General features: G+C 36.0%; 1 pseudogene; it reads right to left on the bottom strand.

Moving 5' to 3' along the window:
* Window positions 1–16096: 16096 nt before the first annotated feature.
* LOC149750696 (mitochondrial fission factor pseudogene) lies at window positions 16097–20518 on the bottom strand (annotated as a pseudogene).
* Between the last annotated feature and the right edge of the window lie 6587 nt (window positions 20519–27105).

The following is a 27105-nucleotide window of genomic DNA, read 5'->3' on the forward strand; positions in this document are numbered from 1 at the left end:
CAAAAGCAAAGCTATACAGACAAAATCACACAAAGAAGCATACACATACACACTCACCAAAAGAGGAAAAGGAAAAAAAGAAAAGTATATGTATATATATAAAAAAAATAAAAAAGGAAGAGAGCAACCTAATCAATAAACAAATATACCAATGATAATAAGCTCTAAATACTAAACTATGATAAACAAAAACCAGAAACAAATTAGATGCAGAAAGCAAACCTCAAGTCTACAGTTGCTCCCCAAATCCACTGCCTGTATTTTGGGATTTTTTTTTGTCTATTCAGGTATTCCTCAGATGCAGGGTACATCAAGTTGAGTGTGGAGATTTAATCCACTGGTCCAAAGGCTGCTGGGAGAAATTTCCCTTTCTCTCCTTTGTTCACACATCTCCTGGGGTTCAGCTTTGGATTTAGCACTGCCTCTGCGTGTAAGTCACCCTCAGGCATCTGTTCCCATCCAGACAGGATGGGGTTGAATGAGCAGCTGATTAGGGGCCTCTGGCTCACTCAGGCCTGGGGGAGAGAGGGGTACTGAATGCAGGACGAGCCTGCAGGTGGCAGAGGCTGGTGTGACATTGCAACAGCCTGAGGAGCACTGTGTATTCTCCTGGGGATATGGTCCCAGGATCATGCGACCCTGGCAGTGGCAGGCTGCACAGCCTCCTGGGAGGGGAGGTGTGGATAGTGACCTGTGCTTGCACACAGGCTTCTTGGTGGTTGCAGCAGCAGCCTTAGCATTTCATGTCCGTCTCTGCTGTCCACACTGATAGCCGTGGCTCGCGCCCATCTCTGGAGCTCGTTTAGGTGGTGCTCTGAATCCCCTCTCCTCATGCACCCCAAAACAATGGTCTCTTGCCTCTTAGCTAGGTCCAGACTTTTTCCTGGACTCTCTCCCAGCTAGCTGTGGCTCACTAGCACCCTTCAGGCTGTGTTCACGCTGCCAACCCCAGTCCTCTCCCTGGGATCTGAACTCCGAAGCTGGAGCCTCTGCTCCCAGCCCCCACCCAACCTGACGGGTGAGCCGACAAGCCTGTTAAGCTGGTGAGTGTTGGTCGGCACCAATTCTCTGTGTGGGAATCTCTCCACTTCACCCTCTGCACCCCTGTTGCTTCGTTCTCCTTCATGGCTATGAAGCTTCCTCCCTTCCAACTCCTGTCTCCACCAGTCAGAGGCTTCCTAGTGTGTGGAAACTTTTCCTCCTTCACGGCTCTCTCCCCTAGGTGCAGTTCCCATCCCTATTCTTCTGTCTCTGGTTTTCCTTTTTCTTTTTGCCCTACCCAGGTACGTGGGGAGTTTCTTGCCTTTTGGGAAGTCTGAGGTCTTTTGTCAGTGTTCAATAGGTGTTCTGTATGATTTTTTCCAGATGTAGATGTAGTTTTGATGTATTTGTGGGGAGGAAGGTGATCTCCACATCTTACTCCTATGCCATCTTGAAGTCGCCCCTCTCTAGTCATTATTATGGGGTAGTTACATTATTCTTCCAGCAAAAGATCATTTTAAAGTCAATAATTAATGGTAGTACTAAATTAAAATGAACATAGATTTTAATTTCTTATCACAATAATTTTCATTTATTTGCAGTATGCAATGACTAAAATATGTAGTTTTCTGAAAATATTATGCTAAGAGTTTAGGCTTGGTTATGCCTTTTTCAGAATAAAAAAATGAATAAATTAATGAGAATGTATATCTGTGTGCCAGTTTTTCTCCCTGGAGTAAGTTGCATGATTTAATAGTAATTTCTCCTTTTTTGATTCTTAATCTACTATTACATTGCTATTTTTAAGGACAGAATTAAGATTATTTGTTTTATAGAACTTTATCTTAATAATTTTATAATATATCATATTTATATTCACAAATTATAGTGTATTTCTTTGTACCAGTAAAATTTTATGAACCTGCTGACTATTTTACATGTATCTGAAGCATATAAAATTGTGCCTTCTGTGTGTTCAAATATATGTTAAATGGCATTTGCTAAATGAATTTGTTAAATTTGTTACAGAAAACTCATCTTGGAATGACCATAACCCAATTGGATGTAATCTAAATATTAGTAAGTATTGTGGTGTTTCCAGAAAAATATTTTAACAATTCAGAAAATGATCAAATTTAAATATAGTTGAGCTCAATCAAGTGGTGAATTAAGCAGTAGAAATATCACAGAAATTCCTCTAAAACTCCATTTTGGAGGAATCATGACATGCTTTTCATCTTCCACCTTACAAATTAAGATGTTATCTAATGGGATTTGGCAGAAGAGTCAAGTCCTGGTAAAATTTATACAAAGCCGCATTTTGATAATTTCAAATCAAGACTGAGCTGTGTGAAAAAGGTTACCATCAGACCTCAACTGAGAAATAGATTCAGTACAGAATTACAAAGTTGTGAAATATTGTGTCCTGAAATCCCTTTCTGAAGTTTTAAACATGGTTTAGAAACTGAGTGTATCTCTCAAAGTAGCTCAGATCCTTCAGACGAGAGTCAGATACAGTATTCCACTCTTACACATAGAATGTTAAACAACCAAGTTTCTAACCTTCTGTAATTTAAAAAAACATGGCTTCTCAACACTATGTCTTTTTATTAATTAACAAAAGCAGGTTTTACAGGTTTATACAGAGCATGAAGTTGAAAGAAGTTACCCAAGAATTAGGTAAAACTAAACTTGAAATCAAGAAACAAGGATTTTTCTACCAGCCTCATTTATAATGACTTCAAAAAGGACCAAGTGTTATCAGAACTTAAAGACTTAATATAGTTTAAAACATATAAGAACATTTAATTGATTTAAAAATAAACAAAGGTACTAGTTAAATGTAACCAAATTTCTAAATAATATAATTTGCTTGTAAGATAGACTGGAAAACTTAAGGAAAGTTATTTTAAATTATTTTATGTAACCTTAATAAGTTGAATAATAATTCCAAAGCACAAGTAGCCAATTATGCTTTAAAAAATATAGAGGCCAACATAAAGCTCAACCATATGAGCTTTCTGTTCAAAGCTCATATGAACAGAAATTTGGGGAAAGAAACTACCATAGATTTTATCCAGAAATTCCTATTTTCTGTGGAAATTCCAAATTTATCTTAGAGTAGAAATCTCTTCGGTCCTCTTTACTTAAAGAGGTCCTCTTTACTTAAAGTATCTTATTTACAAAAGATACTTTACTGTATCTTTTGCCTGATTTCTTAAAGCTTGTTGTTCCAGTGTGTGATAGTGACACCTTATATGTTTTATGTATTACAATCAGATATGGAAGAACACTAGATTTTGAATAGGAGATGCTAGCTTAGTTTTCTGTAGCTGTATCATGAACATGAAAGAAAAATAACAAGAAAATGTAGCATTGAGATATGCTCAAGATATTTATTTTGGAAAGTTAAATTATTACTCACACACTGCTGCTGAAATATAGTATTCAAAGGCTAGATAAAACATGTATTCTTGAAGCAGATTCAGCAGGCTGATAGTAGTATAAAATAGCCTACCTGGGATTGAATTAGTTTAATAAGATAGGTTGCAGTTTTCGGTCAATTTTTATAGGAATAATGTGTGTGTGTGTGTGTGTGTGTGTGTGTGTGTGTGTGTGTGTGTAATATGGACGCTGATGGTCTCTATTATTTTAGGAAATATATTTTTGTTTATATTTTCAAAAATTCATTTGTTCCAGTGTTTTGGGGTTTTTTCAGCAATTGCAAATGTGTATGTTGCATCTTCTTTGCTACTCTTCTCTATCAATTATTTTCTTTCTGTATCTTTCTATAGTCTTTTGACATTTGTGATATATTTTGGGCACAGCTTACATTGAAGGCTTCGTGTACTTCACTGTACGTATTTTGCATCTAAATTAATTTTGTTGTTCCTGGCTCATCTCATCTATTATTTGGCTACAGTCTTCTGTTATCTGGTCATATTTTCTCTGTGTAGTTATAGAACCCTTTCCTGCTTTCTTTCTCATTATAATTGTTATTTGTGTAACTAGTCTTCCTTCATAGTTATAATTTCTTCATTAGGATAATAAAAAAGTGTTCTATATTTGGGTCACAAATTTCTTGCGTCACATATTTTTTTCTATGTGGGAGAATTCATCTTCAGGGATATTTTGCTGCTTTTGTTTTATTTAATTAATTTCCTTCATCCTTCTCCTTTGCAATTTTTTTCTTGTTAACAATATCTAATTGGAAATAGTCTTTATGCTGTCTTGGGTCATTTACCTCTAAGATGGACCTTCCTAAATCAGCAATAATAAAGAATTCTGAGAAGTGTGTGAAGGATCAGCGTAAGTTGTTCAGTTTCTTTATGATCTAATGGGCTCCCTCCTATGTAGCTAAAATAAGAGATAGTTTCTTTACTAATGGTGCTTCTGTGAAGCCAGACCATTTCTGATTCTCAGCTTCTAACCCAACTTAGGATAGCTCCTCAAAAGGTCTTTGAATTTCCATAGGTTCTTCATCATTGACCTATGGACATCAAGGGATACTACCTTTGCTGTCAAAGGAAGAATTCTATCTTTTATAGTGGTAGTTTCTTAAATATGCATGTCTGTGCTTCCTAGGCATGTTACATGCTCACTCTCATTCAGTTTGTCTCTGTTTGCCTCTGTCTGCCTCTGTCTATTTCTATCTCTTTCTTTTGCTCACTCCCATACCCACACCTCTCCTTGTTTGTTGTCAATCCTGTTCATACCAGCTCTCAGTCAGGGCTGGGTCACTTCCTTCCAGGTGTGAATATTTGATATAATTTCTAAGATCTGCCCTATGTTTGTCCTATCTAGTCTCACCCAATCTACTTTACCTCTTCAGTTTTCTCTGGCTAAGCAGCTGTACTTAGGTATTCTTGACCACATACATATAATGTACATGTATTTGTTAGCTTTAAAGAAAAAGGCTTTGGGAAGTCCTCCCACACATTTGGTGTTCAGAAGTGAATTCATTTGTGTGAATAATAAAGGACATATACAGAAGGAGGAAAACTGAGGTTTTTTAGAGACAGGTTTGCATTTTTTTTGTTTGTTTTATATCTCTTCATTGTGCTCTCTGGCTTTGAGGAAAAAAAAAAAGTATCTCAATTTGGAACTAGGATGTTCCTATGTACTTATCAGAAATGAGAACATTATTCTTTATACCATAAAAGTTAATACTATAATATTTTATCTATATTATTTCACCTTTTTCATATTTTAATATATTTAAAATCTGGATTATTCTTACTCTTGGTGAAATCTTAAAATATAATTGTAAGCATTTATATTTTACTTCTTGTTGGCATATAAAATAATGATGTGTTTTGCACTAGATTCTATATAATAAAGTAGGAAGAAAATTGTAAGTTGACAATAAATATTGAAAGAATGAACAAAAGAATGAATAAATAGTTTAATTACATTAAACCTCACAAAAATTTGTTTAAAGTTTGGTAGCTATAAGTTCCCATATTTGTGATCTGAGTAAAGAAAATTTATATAGTTTAAGTAATCCTGATAAGTATAACAGTTAGAGGATATCTCTGGAAATATGAAAATTAAATCATCTGACTAAATTCAATACTACAGGAAGAGACTGAAACTATGCCTATTTCTTTTCAAACATGAGTACTGAAGGGTTTAAATAGATACAACAAAATGCTTGGTGTTCTATCAATGAAGATGACACTCCACTCTCCTGAAATTTGCAGGATAAAAATAAATGACACTTTGCTAACTCAGGTAAAAATAAGAAAATAGGAGCATCAGAATCACTGATCTAGAGAGAGTTCTCCAAAACAAGTCAAATTAAAATAGAACACACACACTCCCTTAAATAAAAAATAGAAATAAAATAGAATAATGCAATTCAAACAAGTCCACATTCATGTAGATTGAGGAAAGGAAAAGCAGAAAAGTAGAAATACATGAGACTTAAATCCTAGTGATAGTCAAGACCATCTCCCACCGAGGGAGATACCCTAATTAGTCTACACCTAATCTACTTATATTTTAAACAAATTTCTTAAGGGTAGAATGGAGAGGTGGAAATGATGCCATAAGTTAGCATGACTATGTTTTGGCCACTATCAATATTCCACCTCTTGGGCACCACAATGCCTATTCTCTCTGTGGTCTGGTCAAATTGCCCAACATTTTTTTCCCAGAAAGCACCATGCTCTCCAATATCACACTGTCATGCACTGAGCTTATGCATTCTGGAATGTTTATCCTTTCTCTCTCTACCCTCTGCTTACCCCCTCAGTTAACTACTACACATTCTTTTGTATTTCATTTCATCAAGAGTCACTTATGGTATCAGAGCTGCTCTTCCTGACACTGTCCCAGGTCCTCCAGAGTGATACTCTCTAAATCAGGTTGCTTTGTTATATACACTTAAATAGAGGTGGATAGTTATGTCAATGAAACTTAAACATCAGAATTTCTTAGTTTCTGGCATTCCTTCTGATTTACTCCACCTGAGTATTTATTGGTACTTTATATTTTTTTCCTAAAAAGCCCGCCATATTGTAATAGTTTCAGTTCTTAGGACACCCAGTCGATTTCTGCATTTAAAGAATCATTGTTTGCCTTAATAGTACATCTTTATTGTTATTATTTAATATCTGTCTTCCAGAGAGAGTAAGAATTCTACCTCTTTGTAGTCACCATTTTATCCTAAGGGCCTGAAACAGTATCTGGCCTAACAAGGATGTTGAGTAAATATTTTCTGGATGAATGAGCATCACTTTAGATAATGATCTTTCTTCTCTTCCATACACAATTTTCTATTTAGTCAAAAGTATCACAGGCACAGATACACTGTGTTCTTCCAAATACATTTTCTGTAGAGTTGGTGGTAAAGCAGCTTATGACTGTTCAGTATAACATTGCATTAGAGATAACATTTGTTGTAGAGGCAGGATCACTGTGAGATACCTGTATTTATAAAGCTTTTACAGCAAGTAAGCTGTATTTCTTCAGAGATCCTTTCCTTAATAGGATTTCAGGCAGCTTTTGGAAGCAGCTAAAATAAATTGCTTTTAAACATGTGTGTCATTTCACATTAAATGGGGTTACGAATCAATATTCACCATGTGCTATAATATATACCCTCACCCTATAATAGAATTAATCCTGGATTAAAAAGAGAAATCCTTTTCTGATCTTCCTACCAACCCACTTTCCCTTCTCTTCTTGAAAATATGAGCTTTTCAAATGAACATGACTAGAAGAATCCATTATAAGCATCCACTGTTTTGCCTGCTCTAAAGTAATTTGGTTCTGCATTAATAACTCTCACTTCACAATCTCTTGTAAACTCAGTTCAAATGCCTATGTCTTAAAAGAGATTGCTTATTTTATGAAGGAATGTTTGATCATCCAAATTCTCTGTGCTTCATCATATGGTATAAAGAGTTAGTACTGGATAAAGTTGTAGAGAAGGTCTGTCAAGTTTGTCCTCAACATTCCTTCTCTGCCCCTCCAACTTACTATCAGTAGTGAGAATATTTGGTTTTAGAACCATGAATTCAGCAATATACACCTATCAAGTGCCAGTAAACTCAGAATCCAGTGGAGAGGGCAACCATATTAATATATAATTAAAATTCAATGTAATCAGTTGTATATGAGAATTTAAATTTCTACATTAAATTGTGGAAGCAGAAAGGCTATTCAGGAATAGCCTAAGTCAAGCTACTAAGGAAATACTTGACAGAAGAAATGATATTTCAAGTGTTTTGAAAGATGAGGATCCTGCCTGTTAGAAAAATGAGTGAGAAAATAGTTTGACTGGACAAGCAGGGCCATTTGAGTTATGAAAAGGAGTTCAAAGTCACTAAGAAAAATTACAAAACTGAAAATGGAGGAGTTACCAGATCAAAAAGGGCCTTTTAAGGTCTGCTGAGGAGTTAATATCTGTAGACAAACAGGGAGACTGAAAAATCAAGCAGGAAAGAAAATGAAGAAATATTTTATTTACTCATTAATTTATTTATATTTTTATGAAGGAGCATATGACAGCTATGTAGAGAATATACTCAAATGATGAGGCCCAAGTTGCAATATTCCATGTAAGGAATGAGGAGGCCTGAATTACCAGTGAGCTATAAGAATGCAGAGTAGGAGGAGGAGCAGAGTGCAAAGATGGGCTGGTAAATGTGTAACTAGCTCAAAACAACACATGATATGTAACATTTGCCTACTTCTGTGGTATATAAATGCCCCACCATGGCCAATTACAAGCTACCTTATTAACTTCAAACTGCATTATCACTGAATGCAGAATTGGGAAGAGGTGTACATGATCAGCTCTGATGAGCTAATATCAGCTGGCTACAGAACAACGCTAGAGATGTCTGAGGTACAATCAATAAAAGGTGGAGGTTGATGGAATGCAGTAGACGATGGAAGAATACTTGTATATAAATCCAAGATTTCCAGCTTGGGAAAGTAAATGTGTCACTATTTTATAGCTTGTATTTTATTCTCAGATGGCTTTGCTGTCTTCTGAAAACTCACAGCAACAACAAGAACAACAATGATAATGCTTGCTAAAAGAAATCTTTCCAGTGAACATTTGCATTCAAACTGACATCCTCAAGAAACATAGTATCTTAACTTAGAGGTATATAAATAGTAATGTGATGAATTTCAGTAAAGCACATCTAATTGAAAGTTAAGCTGAACTGCCTTAGCATCCATTTTGTGTGGCCAAGTTATTCTCAGGGGCCTTGAACAGGCACTAGCCCCTCCCTCAAGTAGACAATGGACACAGAGTCACAAGTCACAAATGTAAGTTCCTGATGTGATTCTCCGAAGATGCCCTTTTGATAAGCACTCTCCCCCACCTCCCAGGACCTTCCTCTTGTGCATCCCTTAGATAAGACTTCTTAGGAAGTTCACCAAAACCCCACACGTCTTGGTTTGAATTGACAAATCTACCCTTAACCCGGGAGCCCCAAGGAACTCTACACACAGATCCTAATACAGGTATGTGTTCCAGGTCCTGTCCCACTCTCTGTCTGACCCTGCTTAGACTCGTCCCTCCAAGTGTGCAGTGTACCTCCTCCAGGACTTGAGTAATAAACCTCAATTTCACTTTCCATTTGCTCTCTTTTGTTGAACCATGTCTCACCTTCCAACATCCTGTCACTCCTAGGCTCTATTTAATAAATGTTAATTTAACAAAGTCACAACATCAGTTGAGGAATGTTTGGTGCTGAGGATAAGAGAATTTAGGCAGACCTCAATGATTCAACTCAGATCAGTAATCCCCAAACCAACCACAGCTAGTTATTAAGGATATTAGTAAAGTTTAAATGCTTTATGTATTCAGGTTTCAAAGACTTTATATACTAATTTACTTTGTGAAACTAAAGCATGAATAGACTACACAGTATTTTCCAAAATTAATTAGCAAAAGATTCTGTTTTTGAGTATCTTGAAGGGCCAGTGTTCTGGGTAAAATTGATGTAGGCTATTCTTTCTATTAATTGAATTAGCATTCTCTGTATTACTAATTTCAAAATTAAGTACCTTACTTATTTTTAAATTGTATGAATAAGTATGATTTTATTGAATTAGTCCAGCAAAGTATAAACGTTTAGATACTGGGTCCATATGTTTTCTTTCAGGTCTCCATGAAAACCAATTGTTGGTCTTGTAATTTGAACTCTAGAAACTATAATACATATATTATATTGTTAGATATCTTAATGAACATATTGCCACTACAAAAGGTATCCCTCCAAGGGAGCTTGAGAGATGTCAGTTGTTGAAGCCATTTTCTCTCCAGACCATGTTATAAATGAAATAATAGTTTGATTTTGAAGGTATACACTTTCAAAAACAGGTGACCAGTTGAGATATATGAAAATTGACTCTATCATTGGATCTAAAGTTGCTACCCTTGACAATTGGATAGCACCTTGTCTGAAGGAATAATAAATTCATAGAAGGGTGTGTGCAACATGGGGTATAAAATAGTAGCACCCTTTATTTCTGGATGGAAAACAATAAGAGCAAAGAAACAATAATAGTTATGAGGCACAAGCAAAGTGATTTATTAATATTTTCTCATTTAATTCTACAACATTCCTATGGGTTATAAGTATTATTGTCTCTATTTTTCATATGAAGAAATTCAACTTGGGGATTTAAATACTTGGTATATGAACTAATTTATGTCAGGATCAGAAATGTTAATGCTCTTCATCACTGTATTCTACTCATATTCTTATCAAAAGCAAAAAAGGTTGTTACTCTGCATTTTTCTCCATATGGAAATACATGTGTCCAGTGAAGGATATACATTCTAAGAGGGAAAGTTGGTAAATTTTCTTAATGAATGAGCATTCAAATGTTTCTCAGCCCAAGCAATTTCTTTTTGCCTATCCAGTCCCAGTCCTTCCTCTTGACACATTCCTTTTTACTTCAACCATGCTGTGAATTCTGATAGATAGATAATCTATCTATCTTGCTTTGATTATCACTTCTTTTTGATGACTATTATAACTTTCCTATTACCTTTTCTTGTTTTTCTGCTCTTGGCCCTTATTTAACCTACTCTTTGGGACTGCTAAATGTGTTATTTATTCTATTTTTTTCATTTTTCAAAATTCTTTGGGAGAAAGATATTTTGCAAGTATTCAAAACAATAAAACACAGTAAGTGTGGGCAAATGTGTGAACCTAAAGGAAATGGCTCTGCTTTAGGTAAAGCAAAGTGAGGTCAACCATGGACCTATTCCTGAAGAACCTGTTAGCAATGTTGGAAAAAGGCAAATGTCTCCTAGCTATATTTATCAGAAATGGCATTATAAGATTGCTTTTTGACCACTAGTGTCCACTGATTGTTTAAAAACGAAACATAGAAAGACCTTTCACCTAGAAATAATTCTTCAAAGCTGACTCAAATCTGAGGAATTATTTGCCTGGTCTATAATGCAGCTCAGTGTACATATTCTAACATTTATGAATCCAGGTCTCCACTCCCATTACCCAGGTAATTAAAGGTAAATCCTGGATGGAACCTAAAACAACATACAGTAAATCCCCTACATACAAATGAGTTCCCCTCCGAGAGTGCATTCATAAGTCCAATTTGTTTGTTAAGTCCAACAAAGTTAGCCTAGGTACCCAACTAACACAATCGGCTATATAGTACTGTACTATAATATGTGTACAATACTTTTCACAAAAGTAATACATAAAAAACAAACAAACATAAAAAGTAAAGAAAACATTTTTAATCTTACAGTACCTTGAAAAGTATAGTAGTATAGTATAACAGCTGGCATACAGGGGCTGGCATTGAGTGAACAGGCAACAAGCATTACTGACTGGAGGAGGCAGAGGAAGTGGGAGATAGTAGAGCTGAGGAATTGCCATTAGTAGGAGACGGAGAGCAAGCTGCAATTTCACTCATGCCTGACATTGATGGAAAACACGTTGGCATCTTTGAAAGTTAGCAACTTGAATGTTCGTATGTAGGGGGCTTACTGTATTTGCTTGATACTAAACTTTCATGAGATTAAATTCAATAAAAATTTATTAATTTGCTAAAAAACTGAATTTTTAGACTTAAATGTTATATTTTAACTAGATTTTTATGCACAATTTAAAAGAGCACAGATAGTGTTAAAATGTTACTTAAATATTTCCTGCTACACTTCCTGTTCCTAAAGACATGGATTTCTGTAATTCCTATTTGTACCTCCAGTACATAGTAGATGCTCTATAAATGCTTGCTTGCCAAAATAAGTATTGTGTAGTTAAAATGAACATTTGTGAGGTTTATATAAATGAATGGTCAAAAATGTGAAGGATACAGATCCTGAAATGAGAGAGAATGCAACAGTTAATACCATGTGTTCTAGGGGACATTTTAAGTGGCATCAATAGACAACAATAATTTGACATTTTTTAATCTATATTTATTGATTTCTGCCAGTGGCAAGTCTAATGGCAGTACAAAGTCATAAATAGAATTTAGAGTAGGACTTGGAGAACTATGACACTGTTTAGGTGACTCTCCATTTTAAATAGGCAATTTGTCAGCAACGTGACCTTTAAAATGGCTCTTTTATGTTGTTTTCTTGTTTGCCTTTTTAAGCAATTCACCTAAAAGTGGCATAATTTTTTTCAAGAAGAATCTACCTTTTCTTGACCAGAACATTTTTCAGGACAACTAATCTTAAGGCTACAAGGAAAACAAGATAATGAAAATAAAAATATGGGAACCATGGACTAGATGTTATGCTGAGAGTTCTGAATTTGACAACATAATTACTAAGTTATTTTAGTTATATTCAAAATTTCTATTTGGTCACAGAACAGATACAATAAACCACACCCTGGATAGGGACTGCATACACAGTTAATGATAAGTTTAATCAGAAAATTATTCTTAGAATAAAAATCTATCCATTCTATGAAAATAATGTAATGGTAATGTACCACTTTTGAAATGGAGCAGGACACTGTGGGGCCTTCCCAGGACAGACCCCACCTGCTCCCATGTCCTCAGCCTACATTTGCTTATAGAAAAACTTTAGTCAAAGAAAAAAAAATAATCAGAAGTGAGTAAATGCAGACACAAAGGAAAATAGTCCAACAGGACCAAATGATAATAGTTTAGTCATTAAACAAAGACAAGAACCTTTAGTTCTTCTTCAAGAGCTATAGATAATATTCCAAGCCATAGCCTTTGAGCTGTTTTATAGATGCTGAAACCCCCACCAGATCAAAGAAGTTAACTACATGATGACCAGACTGTAGCCATGACATAAGCTGCTACAATTCTGAGAACTGGCCTCAAAGAAATGGGAACAAATTAACCCTGGAATTGAAGATTAATTGTACTTAAAAACAATCAGGATGATGCTGATCAGACCACTGTATAACCAATTTCAAGATGACTGTCAGAGCTGACTGTGCTGTTTCTGCATGTAGTCCCCTCCCTCCACCTATACACCCCTGAAACTGCCCTTTAAAAGCTCTTGCCCAGTGATTATCAGTGGAGAGTTGCCCTATGGACATGAGTCCACCCTCTCCCATGGCTGCCAGCTTCCAAAATAAAGCAAACTTTCCTTTCCACCAACCTTGCCTCTTGAATATTGGCTTTTGAGTGGCAAGCAGTCAGACCTGAGTTTTGATAACACTTTAGCTACATCTTTTCAATATGAACAAAATTATCTGTTTTCATGCCTAAAATCACACCCATAATTTTTATTTTGTCGGTGTTTGGGTCATATTGCCATTAACTAAGCACACAAGCTATTCTGCCTCATTCTGTGGGGTATTCATCATAAGATGGCCATGCAGGAGCCTGTGGAAAATGTGCAAGTGTCCAATCCACACTCTCAGTACACCTCCTCACAAACCATCAAAGACTGTCATTATTCAATACTATGAAACATATTATCATGAGAGTGCCTTTAAAAATAGATATTCACAATGGCAATTGGATTTTTAAATTAGTCCATGCTTAATAACTATCTATAGGATAATTCATGCTGCTGCACCAATGAAGTATTCATAACTCTCTATGTAAACGTTGCAGGAATTAAAAATCAAGAATATCTTTCACGCATTTTAGGCAGGTGTCAGTAGTCCTTGACATTGCCATTTGGCCTAAAGACATTACTGCAGGGGACAATAGAGATACACAAATCTATTTACTTTCTCTGTGTGAAAAGAAAAATCTGGGCAGAGGTTTCATTTAAGCACATTCATTACCTTTTAACTGCTTCTAAATTGCAGTGTGACCTTCCGTATCAATAACCATATCTAGTTAACTGAAACCAGCACAATTTGGGCATATGTGCTGTGAAAAACTTTCCCCTTCATTGGCATATACGTATGTGTGTCTGTTTGGGCATGCATGTGCAGCTACACCTGCTATTATAAACCAGGTAGACACAGTAAAAGAGAAAAGCAAATGCATTGCTAGAAAAACAGCTAAATAATAAAAACAGACAAATTCCACCCAAACATTTGTCATGTTATACATGGTTAAATAAGGACCAACCATGTTAAAAAATGAAAGTTTCTGTTGAATAAAATTATTTGTAATGCCAGAGGTTCCATATATCAGAAAAAGCATGGAAAGTCACTGTGAAATTAAGCATTGTGTTTAAAATTTTAAGCTATGTAGAAAAATTCCACTAAGGGAAAATATGTTTGACTATCTTAGGCTAGGCCACAGTGAGCATAATGTCATAAAAAATTAACTACCACATCAACCACTGTGAGCACTGAAGTATACAAATTATCATTCCCCTAGAAGACGTACTGAAAGCTCTTTCACAGTCACCTGTAGAATGTACACATTTCATTCTACCTTCAAAAAACATAGCCAGAAAGCTCATGTTCCTAAGCCCACAAAGAAAAATGCCATCTTTCAGAACCTTAAGTAGACCTTTCAATTCACCTTACCACTTTACATTCTTCCCTATATCCATTTTTATAGTTCTGTAAAACAAAATAAAAATACAGACAGCAAAGGAATTAACTCATTTTCTCCTTTCAGTTGTTTAGTCAACACTTTATCCCAATTAAACTCATTTTCAGAAAAGGTGTTGGAAGCAGTGGGAAATGTAAATGCTTCCAAAATGAGATAAGCAGCATATCCAGTCAGTCCAAGGCCTGACAGGAATAACAGTGGCACTGTGATGAACTGGCCATCATGGGTAGCAAGTATAATATGGTCATTGGCATCACATGAAGAAGTTTAAATCCAGCCTCCCTGCTCTTTAAATCTTGATTTAGGAGGGAGTATAGAAAATAAGAAGTAGTAAGCCCAGGGCATTTAGTTAGAAATGAAGAGAACATCAAAAGGAACTGTAATCATCAGCCAGTGCAGTGGGAAGATAATGAAGAGTGAGATCCTGGAGGTCAAGTAAAGGTGGACTTCAAGAAGTTGGAACCTATGCTGCAGATAGGTCAAATAACACAGAAACTGAGAATTTAACCTTGAATGTTGCCATATCTAAGTTATCGCTGATCATGGCAAAAATCTTTTGGGGAGGTGCTGGAGGCAAGTGGGAATTTAGGAGAGCATGCGAAGAGGAATGTATACAATGAGGATAGAGGAGCAGATACTTTGTACAGTAGTTGCAGGAGGGTCTGGGTCAAGGGACAAGTTTTCTTAAAGATAAGAAATATGTTATTTAAATAATGGTGAGAATAAACAAGTTGTGAGGAAAAAACTGATGATGTAGAGAGATTAAGAGGGCAAAATTCTAGGAATATTCTTGAGTAGATAAGAAGTGTGATGATCAAGCACACAGATAGAGAGGTTCTCAATATTTTGGAGCAAGGAAAATTCATCAGTTGAAAATGAGGGCAGATAGATAGATGGGTAGAGATGCAAATTGAGCTTGCTTGTAGGAGAGTGTGGAAGTGCTCTGATTTCTACTACTTTTCCCAGTGAAATAGAAAACAAGATCATAAACTAAATGTGAGGAGGAAGGAAGGCATACTGGAAAGCAAAGTATGAAATTGTTTTCTTGGAGAGTGAGAGGGTGAAATGGCATGGGAAAGTATAAGAGCATTGCCGGGGAAACTTAAGGTTACACCTGTACTTAATTGTCAATAATTTCAAAGGTAGTCAAGCACTACGGCTGTATGTTTCTGCAGCCAGACTTTCCACAGCTTCTAGGGTGTAGAGTGAAAGGTAATAAAGCTGGATTTAATTGGGGATGAGATTTTTCCTGTTGAGTATGGTAGATGTTATAAGGAGATAGAGACTGTACGTGAGGCAATGATTGTGACACCGACAGGACCATGAAATCTAAGTCAGGTAAGGAGGGAAAGAAAGGCACAAGGGGTTGAGAGAGAGTGAAACATATAAAGAACAATAACCAGGAGGTTCTAGTGTGGTCAAGAACTGTGAGAGGATTCTGACAACAGCCTCCTATCTTTCCAGCTCAAAGACTAGGAAAGTTGAGAATAAGATTGTGAGGTGAGAAGTGAGTTAGACTATCAATGACTAGATTATGATCATGGAGTAATTGACTAAAATATTGTCCAGGAAATGGTCATTGTAGAAGATGAGGTCAAGAAAATAAAAGGCAATAGAGGGAATATTTAGGTGACCCTGGAATATACCGAGAGTTATGACAGGAATAAATGTCTGCAAGTGACAATGAGCCCAATGTAGGCAGAGTGCTTAAAACAGTGGACTCTGGAAGCAGGCTGGCCTCTTGAAGGTCAAATTCAGTTTCTAAGACATGAGGCAAGGAAACACGTCATAAAGGAAAACAAACTGGATTGGGATTCAAGCTGGGATTTCAGTCCCAGTTCTACAACCATAGCAATATTTCTGAGTCTGCAAAGTGTGTTGTATTATATAAAGGCACTGGATTAAATGATTCCATTCAATGTTGAATATCCTATAACTGTAGCAACGATTTTTGTGAAATAGAGAAGGAAGAGTTGAGGAACAAGGGTGAGGGAGAATAAATCCATTTGGGAAAGAGAGTTAAAATCTCCTCTACATATAAGATAGAAAGGAAGCACTGGAACTTGGAGCTCACAATGAATAATAATTGTAATAATAATAAATTCCAATAAAAACATTCTTGGATCCTAAAAAAAATAAAAAGATAAATACAGTTTACAAAACTGGTAGAACTGAATACATTACAGAACCACCCTCTTTCCATATATAAAATTTCAGTAATAATAACAGTAATAATATCTACTTTAATGTGTTTTGTGAGAATTAAATGAGTGAATAATGTGTCTGTTAGTGGCTCCATAAAAATATTATATCAGCCTTTCTCTCCTCTGCCTTACATGATCATCTCCCTCTTCTGCCATTAGCTGACATGTTTTTATTTTTCCTATTAAAACAAAATAAACTCAATCTAAAAAGACTACATTCTGTAAGATTCCAACCATAAATATGACCTTCTAGAAAAGGCAAAACTGTGGAGACAGTAAAAATATCAGTGGTTGCCAAGGGTTAGTGGGGAGAGAGGGATAAATAGGCAGAGCACAGAAGCTTGTTAGGGCAGTGGAAGTACTCTGTATGATACTATAATGGTGGAGGCATGTCATTATACATTTGTCCAAACCGGTAGAATGTACAGCACCAAGAGTGAATCCAAATGTAAGCTGTGGACTTGGGTGATAATGATATATCAATGTAAGTTCATCGATTGTAACAAATGTACCACTCTTGTTGGGGATGTTGGTAATGCAGGAGGCTGTGCATATGTGCAGGCAGGGGAGAATATAGGAAATCTCATTACCTTCCCCTCAATTTTGCTTTGAAACTAAAACTGTTCTAAAAATAAAGTTTATTGAAAAAAAAACATAAAAACAACTGAACAACAGTCTTGACTGCCTCTTCCCCTTTGGCTGATATACAACTTGCCTAACATTTTTATTTCTAGCCCACCTTTATTTCTTTTCTTTCTCTTTACTGAGATAATTTTTTGTTTCTTTTTGCAGCAAAATTCTTTGCACAGTTGTCTATGCTTATTGCTTCCAAATAGTCCCCTCAATTTCTTTTTTTTTTTGCGGTACCCGGGCCTCTCACTGTCGTGGCCTCTCCCGTTGCGGAGCACAGGCTCGGGACGCGCAGGCTCAGCGGCCATGGCTCACGGGACCAGCCGCTCCGTGGCATGTGGGATCTTCCCGGACCGGGGCACGAACCCATGTTCCCTGCATCGGCAGGCGGACTCTCAACCACTGCGCCACCAGGGAAGCCCTCTCAATTTCTTTTTTAAACCAACTCCAAATAGAGGGATTTTTTTTTCCTCCTTGAAAGTGCTTTTTTCTAAAAGTCATCGATAATATTTATGTTTCTAAATCTAATGGCCAAGTTTCTATTATCGTTGACCTAGCAGCAGCATATAATACAGTTGTTCATTCTCTTAAAATATTTTATTCTATGGTTTCCTGGACACCACATTCTCATTGTCTTCCCCTTTTCATTTTGGTTGCATATCTTCAGGCTCTTTGCTGATTCCTCCATCTCTCCCTAACGTTTTGTTTGTTTGTTTGTTTGTTCACAAATTCTTTATATTTCCAGCTGTTGAGACAATACTTTTGAGAGTTGAGGTTACCTCTAGTGGCAAAACCAGAGCCAGCTCTTAAGCAGCCAGAATGCTACGGTAATGGAATACGTGACCATTTCTCTTTTAGAACCTTCTTTGTTCTCTGCTTCCAGAAGTTGTAGACATCTATTTAGTTTGATTATCTGTCATCCTAATGAAGCTGTATCTACAACAGTCATGTCATCTGAAGTTCCTTTAACCATTGTACCTATATTTGAAATACTATACATGGAGTCAGTTCTGGCCAGCTGTCCATTTCGGCAAACAGCATTTTCACTCATAGAGCACTCTCTTTTTAGCCTGACAATTACATGGATTTCTTCATTTTGAGGGGTTGGAGGAGGTCTTTCTAAATCCATAAAATCTAGTGGTCTTTCACTTAGCATAAGCACATGAGGTGGTGTTTTTAGTGCCAGTGGTTTAAAGGGAGTTAACTGCATAAGTTCAAGATCAGCTGGTCTTGAAAGTGGAATGTCTTCATTATTTCCTGATACAACAATTCTCCCTGGAACCTGCATAATCACACAAGCATTTGAAGCTCCTTCTCAGAATCCTTGTTCAAGGTCAGCATTTGGTGGTGCTACCTTTAATTTTTCCAGGACCTTCAATTCGCTGACCAATACCTTTGGTGTATTCCATTTCATACTGAATTCAACTAATTTCTACCACCTCAGCAGCAGTGGGAGAAGGAAATGCTGCCCCACTCATTAAATGTGTACCAACTACCGCTTGCTTTTTGGCATTACCTGCTTCTGTGCTTCATATTAAATCCTTTAACTTGTTTATGCATGTGCTGGATTTACAGCCACTTTTGTGCCCCTGGGCCTGCTGGAGGGTCTCTGGTGAGGGCCACTGACTGCTGGCTCCCAGAGGCCATTGGCCAAGCACAGGGAAGCCCTCCCTAATTTTTGAATATTAAAATACCCTGGGGTTCAGTCCATGTTTCTCTTCTCTATTTATATTCACATCCTTGGTAATCTCTTCTAGTCACATGTTTTAAATTTTCTCAGCAGGCTAATGACTCCTATATTCATATCTCTTGCCCAGTTCCTATTCTTGAGCTTCAGTTGTTATAACTAATTCTCTGCTCAAAACTTGCAGCACTTGTAGTTTCCCATATCTCATTTAATGACAAGTCCATTCTTTAAGTGGCTCAAGCCAGAAATCTTGAGATCATCTTTAATTTCATTTTTTTCTCACACTTTGCATTCAAACCATATGAGTCCTTGGATTCATCTAATATACCCAAAATTTATTCCTCCCATCTATGAAGAAATAGCCTATATCAGAAAACAAGCCTCATTGTGAGAACAACTAAAAATTGAACAAATACAACACACACACATACATACACATACACACACACACACACACACACACATACACACACTGCTTTTGTAAGCAGCAGAGAACAACTGAGTCAGCTAGACTCCAGGAGAAACAAAGATCTCAAAGAAAAAGGAAAAATTACATTGCATTTTCCCCTTAAGAATTTGCCAATTTTAATGGAAGAAACTAAGGGAACAAACAGAAAATAGCAGTTCAGAGTTGCTGACAATTGCATGGCCAGGGAGGAGAAACAAAATCCTGTTCGGGGCTCACCAATTAGGGGATATTTTGGAAATATCAGGTTGTTATTTGAAAGTTCTGGAGGAGCTCTAGGAGTAAAGGACAATTGGAAATAGACAAGTTCTTCAGGATGACTGAAATTCAGTCTCAGATTATATCAAACCTTGTTGGATCAAGGTTATTTGCTTTTCTCTAACTACCTGACAGGAATTCTTTAAAAATTACATCTTCTTTTTGAGGAAGGTAGTATCATCCTGAAGCTCTGAAATTTCAAATACAATCTCCAGAATTTAGTTAAAATGTAACAAGTATGCAAAAAAATCCACAAAAAAGCAAAAGAAACAAACCAAAAAACAGAAGCAAATGGTCAAATCCAAGAGAAAAAAATTGGAGTTACCATACACAGACTTTAAAGTTACTGTGATTAGTATGTTGGCTAAAATATATGACAAGATGGAGAATATCACCAGAAAATAATGCATATTTTGGAATTGAAAATTACAATATTTACAATAAATGACTCCACAGATAGATTTAACCACACATTGAACAAGTATAAAACTAGTGAACTGACCTTTAGGTGAGTAAAAATGTCCAATGTAAAACACACAGAGAAAAAAAGAATTATAAGAAACACCCAATGTATGAGACATGGGTAAAATTTGTAATATAGCTGTAATGTGATCTTTGAATGCGATGAGTGAAAGAAGGGGCAGAAGCAATACTAGAAAAGCAACTGGGAATTTTCACAACTGGCAGAAAAAAATTAAACTACAAATTAAGGAAGCTCTACAAAGACAAGAAGGAGATATAAAAGGACCTCTGCACCTACTTACATCATTAAAAAAACAAACAAACAGAAAACTGAAAACCAGCAACAAACAAAAAGTCTAAAAGTAGCCAGAGAAAAATAAAGGCATAACACTGTTAAATAGGAAGAGTAAAACTGAAGGCTAACTTTTAAATCAGAACAACAGAAACCAAAAGAAAACAGAATGAATTTTTTTAAAGACCTGAAAGAACATACGGGCCAACCTAGATTCTAAGTTTCTTGAATATATCCTTCAAAATGATAGCTATGTAAAGATGTTTTCAGATAAACAAATTGAAAGACTGTTTTGCCTACAAACTTAAAAGAAATATCAAAGGTAATTCCTAGAACAAAAGCTAAATTATCCCCAGAAAATATGGCAATGCAGGAAGGGAGACTACAATAGAGGAGATGTATGGGTAAATAAGAAGTAACATTGATGAAAACAATCTCAATGTTTTGAGAGGTTTAAAATATATACAAAATTAAAATACAGGAATACAGTAAGATAACACATGGGAAGGAATGTATTAAAGAGTTCTAAATTATTAATCTAAGTCTGGGCAGTGGTAAAAGTATAGGCCTAGAGAAGACCTTCGGTAAATAAATATATTTGATTTTTTAAATTCATTGTTTCTCAAAATGTGATCACATTTCTTCCATCATTTATCATAATTGGAAATACTGTTGAGGGGAACATACTTTAGGAAATATTGATGCTACACTTACCAGGACTGTTGTAAATCTATAGCCACCAATGGCATTCATGGGAGGAAAAAAATAAATCTCTGAAAAATTCTGAAAGGTGATATTAGGGAAAATCTCTCAGACCAATTCTGCAGGCCTGATTTTGTGTAGGGAGGTTGAATCTCTATTCTGTATTCCTTCAGCATAGGTATATTTTTGTGTGATATAAATATTGACCTAATCATATATTGATGTCTATGCTTTTTAAAATTATTTTGCCCATAGGTGCAAAACTAATATTAGGTTTGTATTAGATTGCTAGATCACGTATATCTAGTTTGTTTCTTTTGAATTCCACAAAGAAATTTAAATAAAGCTTTCAAAATATAAGATATTTTGAAAAATTTTAGGCCTATTCTTACATACATTACAGGCCAACTTTTTATCTAGATATTTTCTCCTCTTCACCTAATTCAATATTTTATTATATGGTTCTTTTAGACTATAATTATACTAATTACAGAGATTCTTCTTGAAAATCAGATTGTGCTACTTCCACACTGCCTCAAATTAATAGCAGTAATGTAGGGATAAAAATTTACTCAGCAAAGTATATTAGCAATTCAGAATAAGTTTCATAAATAAGGACATAGCATAATTCTATTATTTTAATTATCATGTGCTTAAAGAGGAAAAGGGAAAGTTCTTAAATTTTTATTAACCCTTGAGAAATTAGACAATTTAATTCAATAAGCTCCTTAATACTATTTATACAAAAGCAAAACTAAACAAGTGAGACTACAGCAAACTATCTTCTGCACAGCAAAGGAAACTATCAAAAAAATAAAAAGGCAACCTACTAAGTGGGAGGAACTATTTTCAAATCATATATCTGATAAGGAGTTAATATCCAAAATCTATAAAGAACTTGTTCAACTCAGTAGCAAAAAAAAATCTGATTAAAAATGGGCAGAGGACCTGAATAGACATTTTTCCATAGAAGACATACAGATGGCAAACAAGTACATGAAAAGAATGTTTAACATCATTAATCATCAGAGAAACGTGAATCAAAACCACAATGAGATGTTGGGCTTCCCTGGTGGCGCAGTGGTTGAGAGTCCGCCTGCCGATGCAGGGGACACGGGTTCGTGCCCCGGTCTGGGAGGATCCCACATGCCGCGGAGCGGCTGTGCCCGTGGGCCATGGCTGCTGAGCCTGTGCGTCCGGAGCCTGTTACTCCGCAGCGGGAGAGGCCACAACAGTGAAAGGCCCACGTACCGCAAAAAAACAAAACAAAACAAAACAAAACAAAAAAACCCACAATGAGATGTCAACTCACGCTTATTAGAATGGCTATTATCAAAAAGACAAGAAATAACAAGTATTGTCCAGGATGTGGAGAAAGGGAACCCCTTGTGCACTGTTGGTGGAAATATAACTTGGTACAGCCACTAGGGAAAACAGTGTGAAGAGTCCTCAAAAAGAATTAAAAATAGAGCTACCATATGATCCAACAATTCTACTTCTGGATATTTATTCAAAGAAAATGAAAACCCTAGCTCAAAAAGATATTTTTACTCTCATATTCATTGCAGCATTATTTACAATAACCAAGATATGGAAACAACCTGTGTCCATCCATGGATGGATGGATGAATAAAGAAGATGTGGTATATACATACAATGGAGTATTATTCAGTCATAAAAAAATAAAATCTTGTCATTTGGGACAACATGAATGGACCTCAAGGGCATCATACTAAGTGAAACAAGTCAGAGAAAGATAAATGACAAATACCATACAATCTCTTTTATATGTGGAATATGATAAACAAACAAACAAAAAACAAGCACATAAATACAGAGAATAGATTGTTGGTTGCCAGAGGTGGAGGGTGAGAGGGTAGGAGAAATAAATGAAGAGTCAAAAGGTAAAATATAAAAAAGTAAAACATAAACAATGACTTGGTCTTTATGGCTAGGTTTGCAAGAGCTAATCCAGTTTTAAGTGAAGTAATGAGTGATCTAGAATAAAGGCCAATCTCATTTTTTTTTCAACATTTGCTTTGACAGATAGTAGAGAAAATAAGGATCACTCTCTTTGAAATTCTGAGGCCAGAAAGAAGACCAAAGTTAACCGTCAATAATAGTATCATCTTTGTAGTCAATTCAGAAAATATTTGCAAAACAAATATGCAAGCTTCAGAAAATCATCAAAATAGGAGTAATACACAGAAAACCATCTTATACCAATAGAGTAAGGCCAAAGATAGTTAAGTGGGTGAAAAAGCTACTGTATGCTACTATGCCCTAGTCATATACTGTGAAACACTCTGGGATAGAGTCAACTACATCTAAGCCTAAACCCACTACAAAGTCTTCATTTGTTTTTATGTTTTGAATTTGACCTTGGAAAGTAAAAAATTATTTGGTGATAAACTACCAGGTATAAAGATAATAAAGGACTCAAACCTATCTATCTATCCATCCATCCATCTAATTTATTTAAAATGGAAAATGTTTTAATTCTTATATTTTGAATATAATTCATATATTTTGAAAATTCTTTTATATTGGGAATAAAACATGCTTCCTTAAGGAGACTAAAATCACCTACCTAATAAAAACATTGAAAATACAACACTCTTAAAATTAATTATGACCTTTCCAGCACTTAGTTTTATTCAGTTAAGGATAACTATTAATGTTACCCTGAAATTTTGTAGTTTTGGTACATCAATAAGCAATGTTAATCTCTGAACAGAAAAACATACCTATTCAGCAAAATCTATTTTTCCTTGAATGGTTCTTTGATTTGTTTTACCATGGATACATGGGGAAAAGCTCAAAGGTCGTTAATGCTGGCATTAATATACATTAGTCATTGGAGTAGACCATTTCCCTACTGGGCACCACCACATTTTCAATGGACACCCAATTAATGACCATCTAATTGACTCATCTGCAAATCTTACAAAACAATAGTTTTTCTAAGTAAATTGAACCTGCCATTGAAAAAACTCTGCAGAACTGAGGGCATAATTAACTCTACTGAGGCATACTTGATCTTAGAAGCCCTGGGGATAATCAATAATTAGTTTCATTCTGAAATGGTTCTGTTGCTATACCCATGACACAATGTTTCTGAATTACTGATGTTCTGACGATTGTTGCTTATTTGGATCAGAACAGAAAAGCTGTAGCTAACTCAAGCTTTATAGCATAATAAACTTTCCAAAGTACCTTGAGATTAAAAACAATCAAAGTAAATGAAGCATCAAGTACTATTTATCTTCCAAAATATTAGTGCTTACAAAAACAAAGGAGGCCAAACAAACAACTCTGTATCCATCACATTCAATGTTATATAGCAGCAACATTTTATTTTATAAAACAAGAGAGAAAATTAAGAGATTTGATTGGCTGATAAACATTCTAGCTGTGGCTTCCTGGAAAATTTATGGTTAGAAATTTATGAGCATCACCACTTAATTAAGAGTAAGAATTCTGAGCACAGAGACTATAATCAGTACAATTCATGGGGTTCAATATTTATGGGACCCATCAGTTAGCAAAAAGGGCAAAAGGAATTGAACACTTTGATAGTCTAATAAGAATTCCAAAAGCTTTTCTAAATGAAGTAAATTCATAAAACTCAAAATGTATGCTTAGCATATGTTATGCAAATAGGTTTTTAAATACAATTTTTTGGCATCATGACACCATTTTACTTTAAAGTTAGAAGAAGAAATGTTAAATTATTGAAGCAATCTCTCTGTTCTAATTCAAGAGATGATATTGAAGCAGATTTATCTTTCTGCTTCCCAATTAAAAGGGAGTGTGTCTTGCCCTTTGTGTATTAGGTGAGATCAGATACTATTCCAGAGACATATTAAGCATTTATGCTAGATTTAAGTTCATTTAAAGGAAATGCACAGTAATGGTTTCCTAAGTAATAATCACTTTTCCCTTAGTCATGATCACAAGCTGACATTAAAAAGAGTATGCACAGAGGTGTGGCCAAGATGGTAGAGTAGGAAGACCCTGGGCTCACCTCCTCCCATGAGCACACCAAAATTGCAACTATTTACAGAGAAGCTATCAATGAGAATGACCTGAAGGATAACAGGAAAGATCTTCCACAACTAAAGATACAAAGAAGGAACCAAAACAAGATGCCTAGGAAAGACAGTGATGCAGAATAGTCAAGACTTATACCCCTGGGGAGGTGACCTACAATTGGGAGGATAATCACTATTTTAGAGGTTCTCCCTGAGAAGCAAGGTGTCCAAGCCCCATATTAGGCTCCTCAGCCTGGGGGGTACTACACCAGGAAGCCAAGCCCCCAGGACATCTGGCTTTGAAGGCCAGTGGGGCTTAGATACAGGAGAGCTGGAGGACTGTAGGAACAGAGACTCTCCTCTTAAAAGGTGTGCGCAAAATCTCACACACTCCAAGTTCCAGTGCAGAGGTGGTAATTTGAAAGGAGCCTGGGTTAGACTCACTTGCTAGAACATCCCAGAGAGGCACGAGGCAACTGCAATTCCCCCTGTGTATATAGACATGATGGCAGCCATTTTTTGGGAGCTCATCTTACCAGGAGAACAATGGTACTGGCAAGTGCCATTTGGGAGGTCTCATCTAGTTTATTAGCAGTAGGGGCTTACCCACCCATGAGTAGGCCAGCACCAGCCTCAACAACCAGCCCCAGGTCCCACAGCCAGTCATACCAAGACCCTGGCCCGCTCAAGAGTGGGCCAGCAGCCACAACACAAGGAAAGGCCTGGCAGCCAACTGGCCTAGGGACCAGTCCCACCTACCAGTGTGCCCTCAGTTGTTGGCCCTGCCACAACATAAGGTCCCACATAGCCCACATAGGGGGTACCACTATAGAATGTAGCTCTGGTGACCAGAGGAGAGTGTGCTGCTGTGCTCCATAGACTGTCTCCTACATAAGACTGTTTCTCCAAGATCAGGAAATGTAACCAACCTACTTAATACATAGAAATAAACACAAACAATTAGGCTAAATGAGGAGACAGAGAAATATGTTCCAAATGAAGGAAGAAGGTAAAACCTTAGAAAAAGAATTAAATGAACTGCAGATAAGCAATCAACCCAATAAAAAGTTCAAGATAATGATCATAAAGATGCTCAATGAACACAAGAGAAGAATGAATGAACACAGTGAGAATTTTAAGAGTTAGAAAATATAAAGAACCAAACAGAGATGAATACTATAACTGAAATAAAAAATACACTAGAAAAAAAATCAACAGATTAGATGATAGAGAAGAACAAATGAACAAACTGCAAGACATTAGTGGAAATCACCCAAGATGAACAGACAAAAGAAAAAAGAATTTTAAAATATGAGGATAGTTTACAAGACCTCTGTGACAGCATCAAGTGTACTAATATTCACAATACAGGAATCTCAGAGGAGAAAAGAGAGAAAGGGGCAAAGAACTTATTTGAATAAGTAATAGCTGAAAACTTCACTAATCTAGGAAAGGAAACAGACATTCAGGTCCAGAAAGTCCCCAAAAAAATGAACCCAAAGAGGCCCACACCAAAACATATAATAATTAAAATGGCAAAAAAATAAAGAGATAATCTAAAAGCAAAGAAAAGCAACTAGTTATGTACAAGGGAACTCCCATAACCTTATAAGCTGACTTTTCAGCAGAAACTTTGCAAGCTAGAAGGAAGTGGCACAATATTTTCAAAGTGATAAAATGAAAAAAAAAACCCTACTACCCAGAATGGTCTACCTAGCAAGGCTATCACTCATATTTGAAGGACAGATAAAGAGTTTTACAGAATATCAAAAGCTAAAAGAGTTCAGCACCACAGCACCACATAGCTGGCTTAATAAGAAATGTTAAAGGGACTTCTCTAAGTGGAAAAGAAAAGATCACAACTAGAAATGTAAAAATTATGAAAGAAAAAATATCATTGGTAAAGGCAAACGTACAGTAAATGTAGA

This window comes from Delphinapterus leucas, chromosome 1 (genome assembly GCF_059928025.1).
Source record: "Delphinapterus leucas isolate spDelLeu-1000000601 "Yukka" chromosome 1, BTC_Dleu_Yukka2, whole genome shotgun sequence".
NCBI lineage: Eukaryota > Metazoa > Chordata > Mammalia > Artiodactyla > Monodontidae > Delphinapterus > Delphinapterus leucas.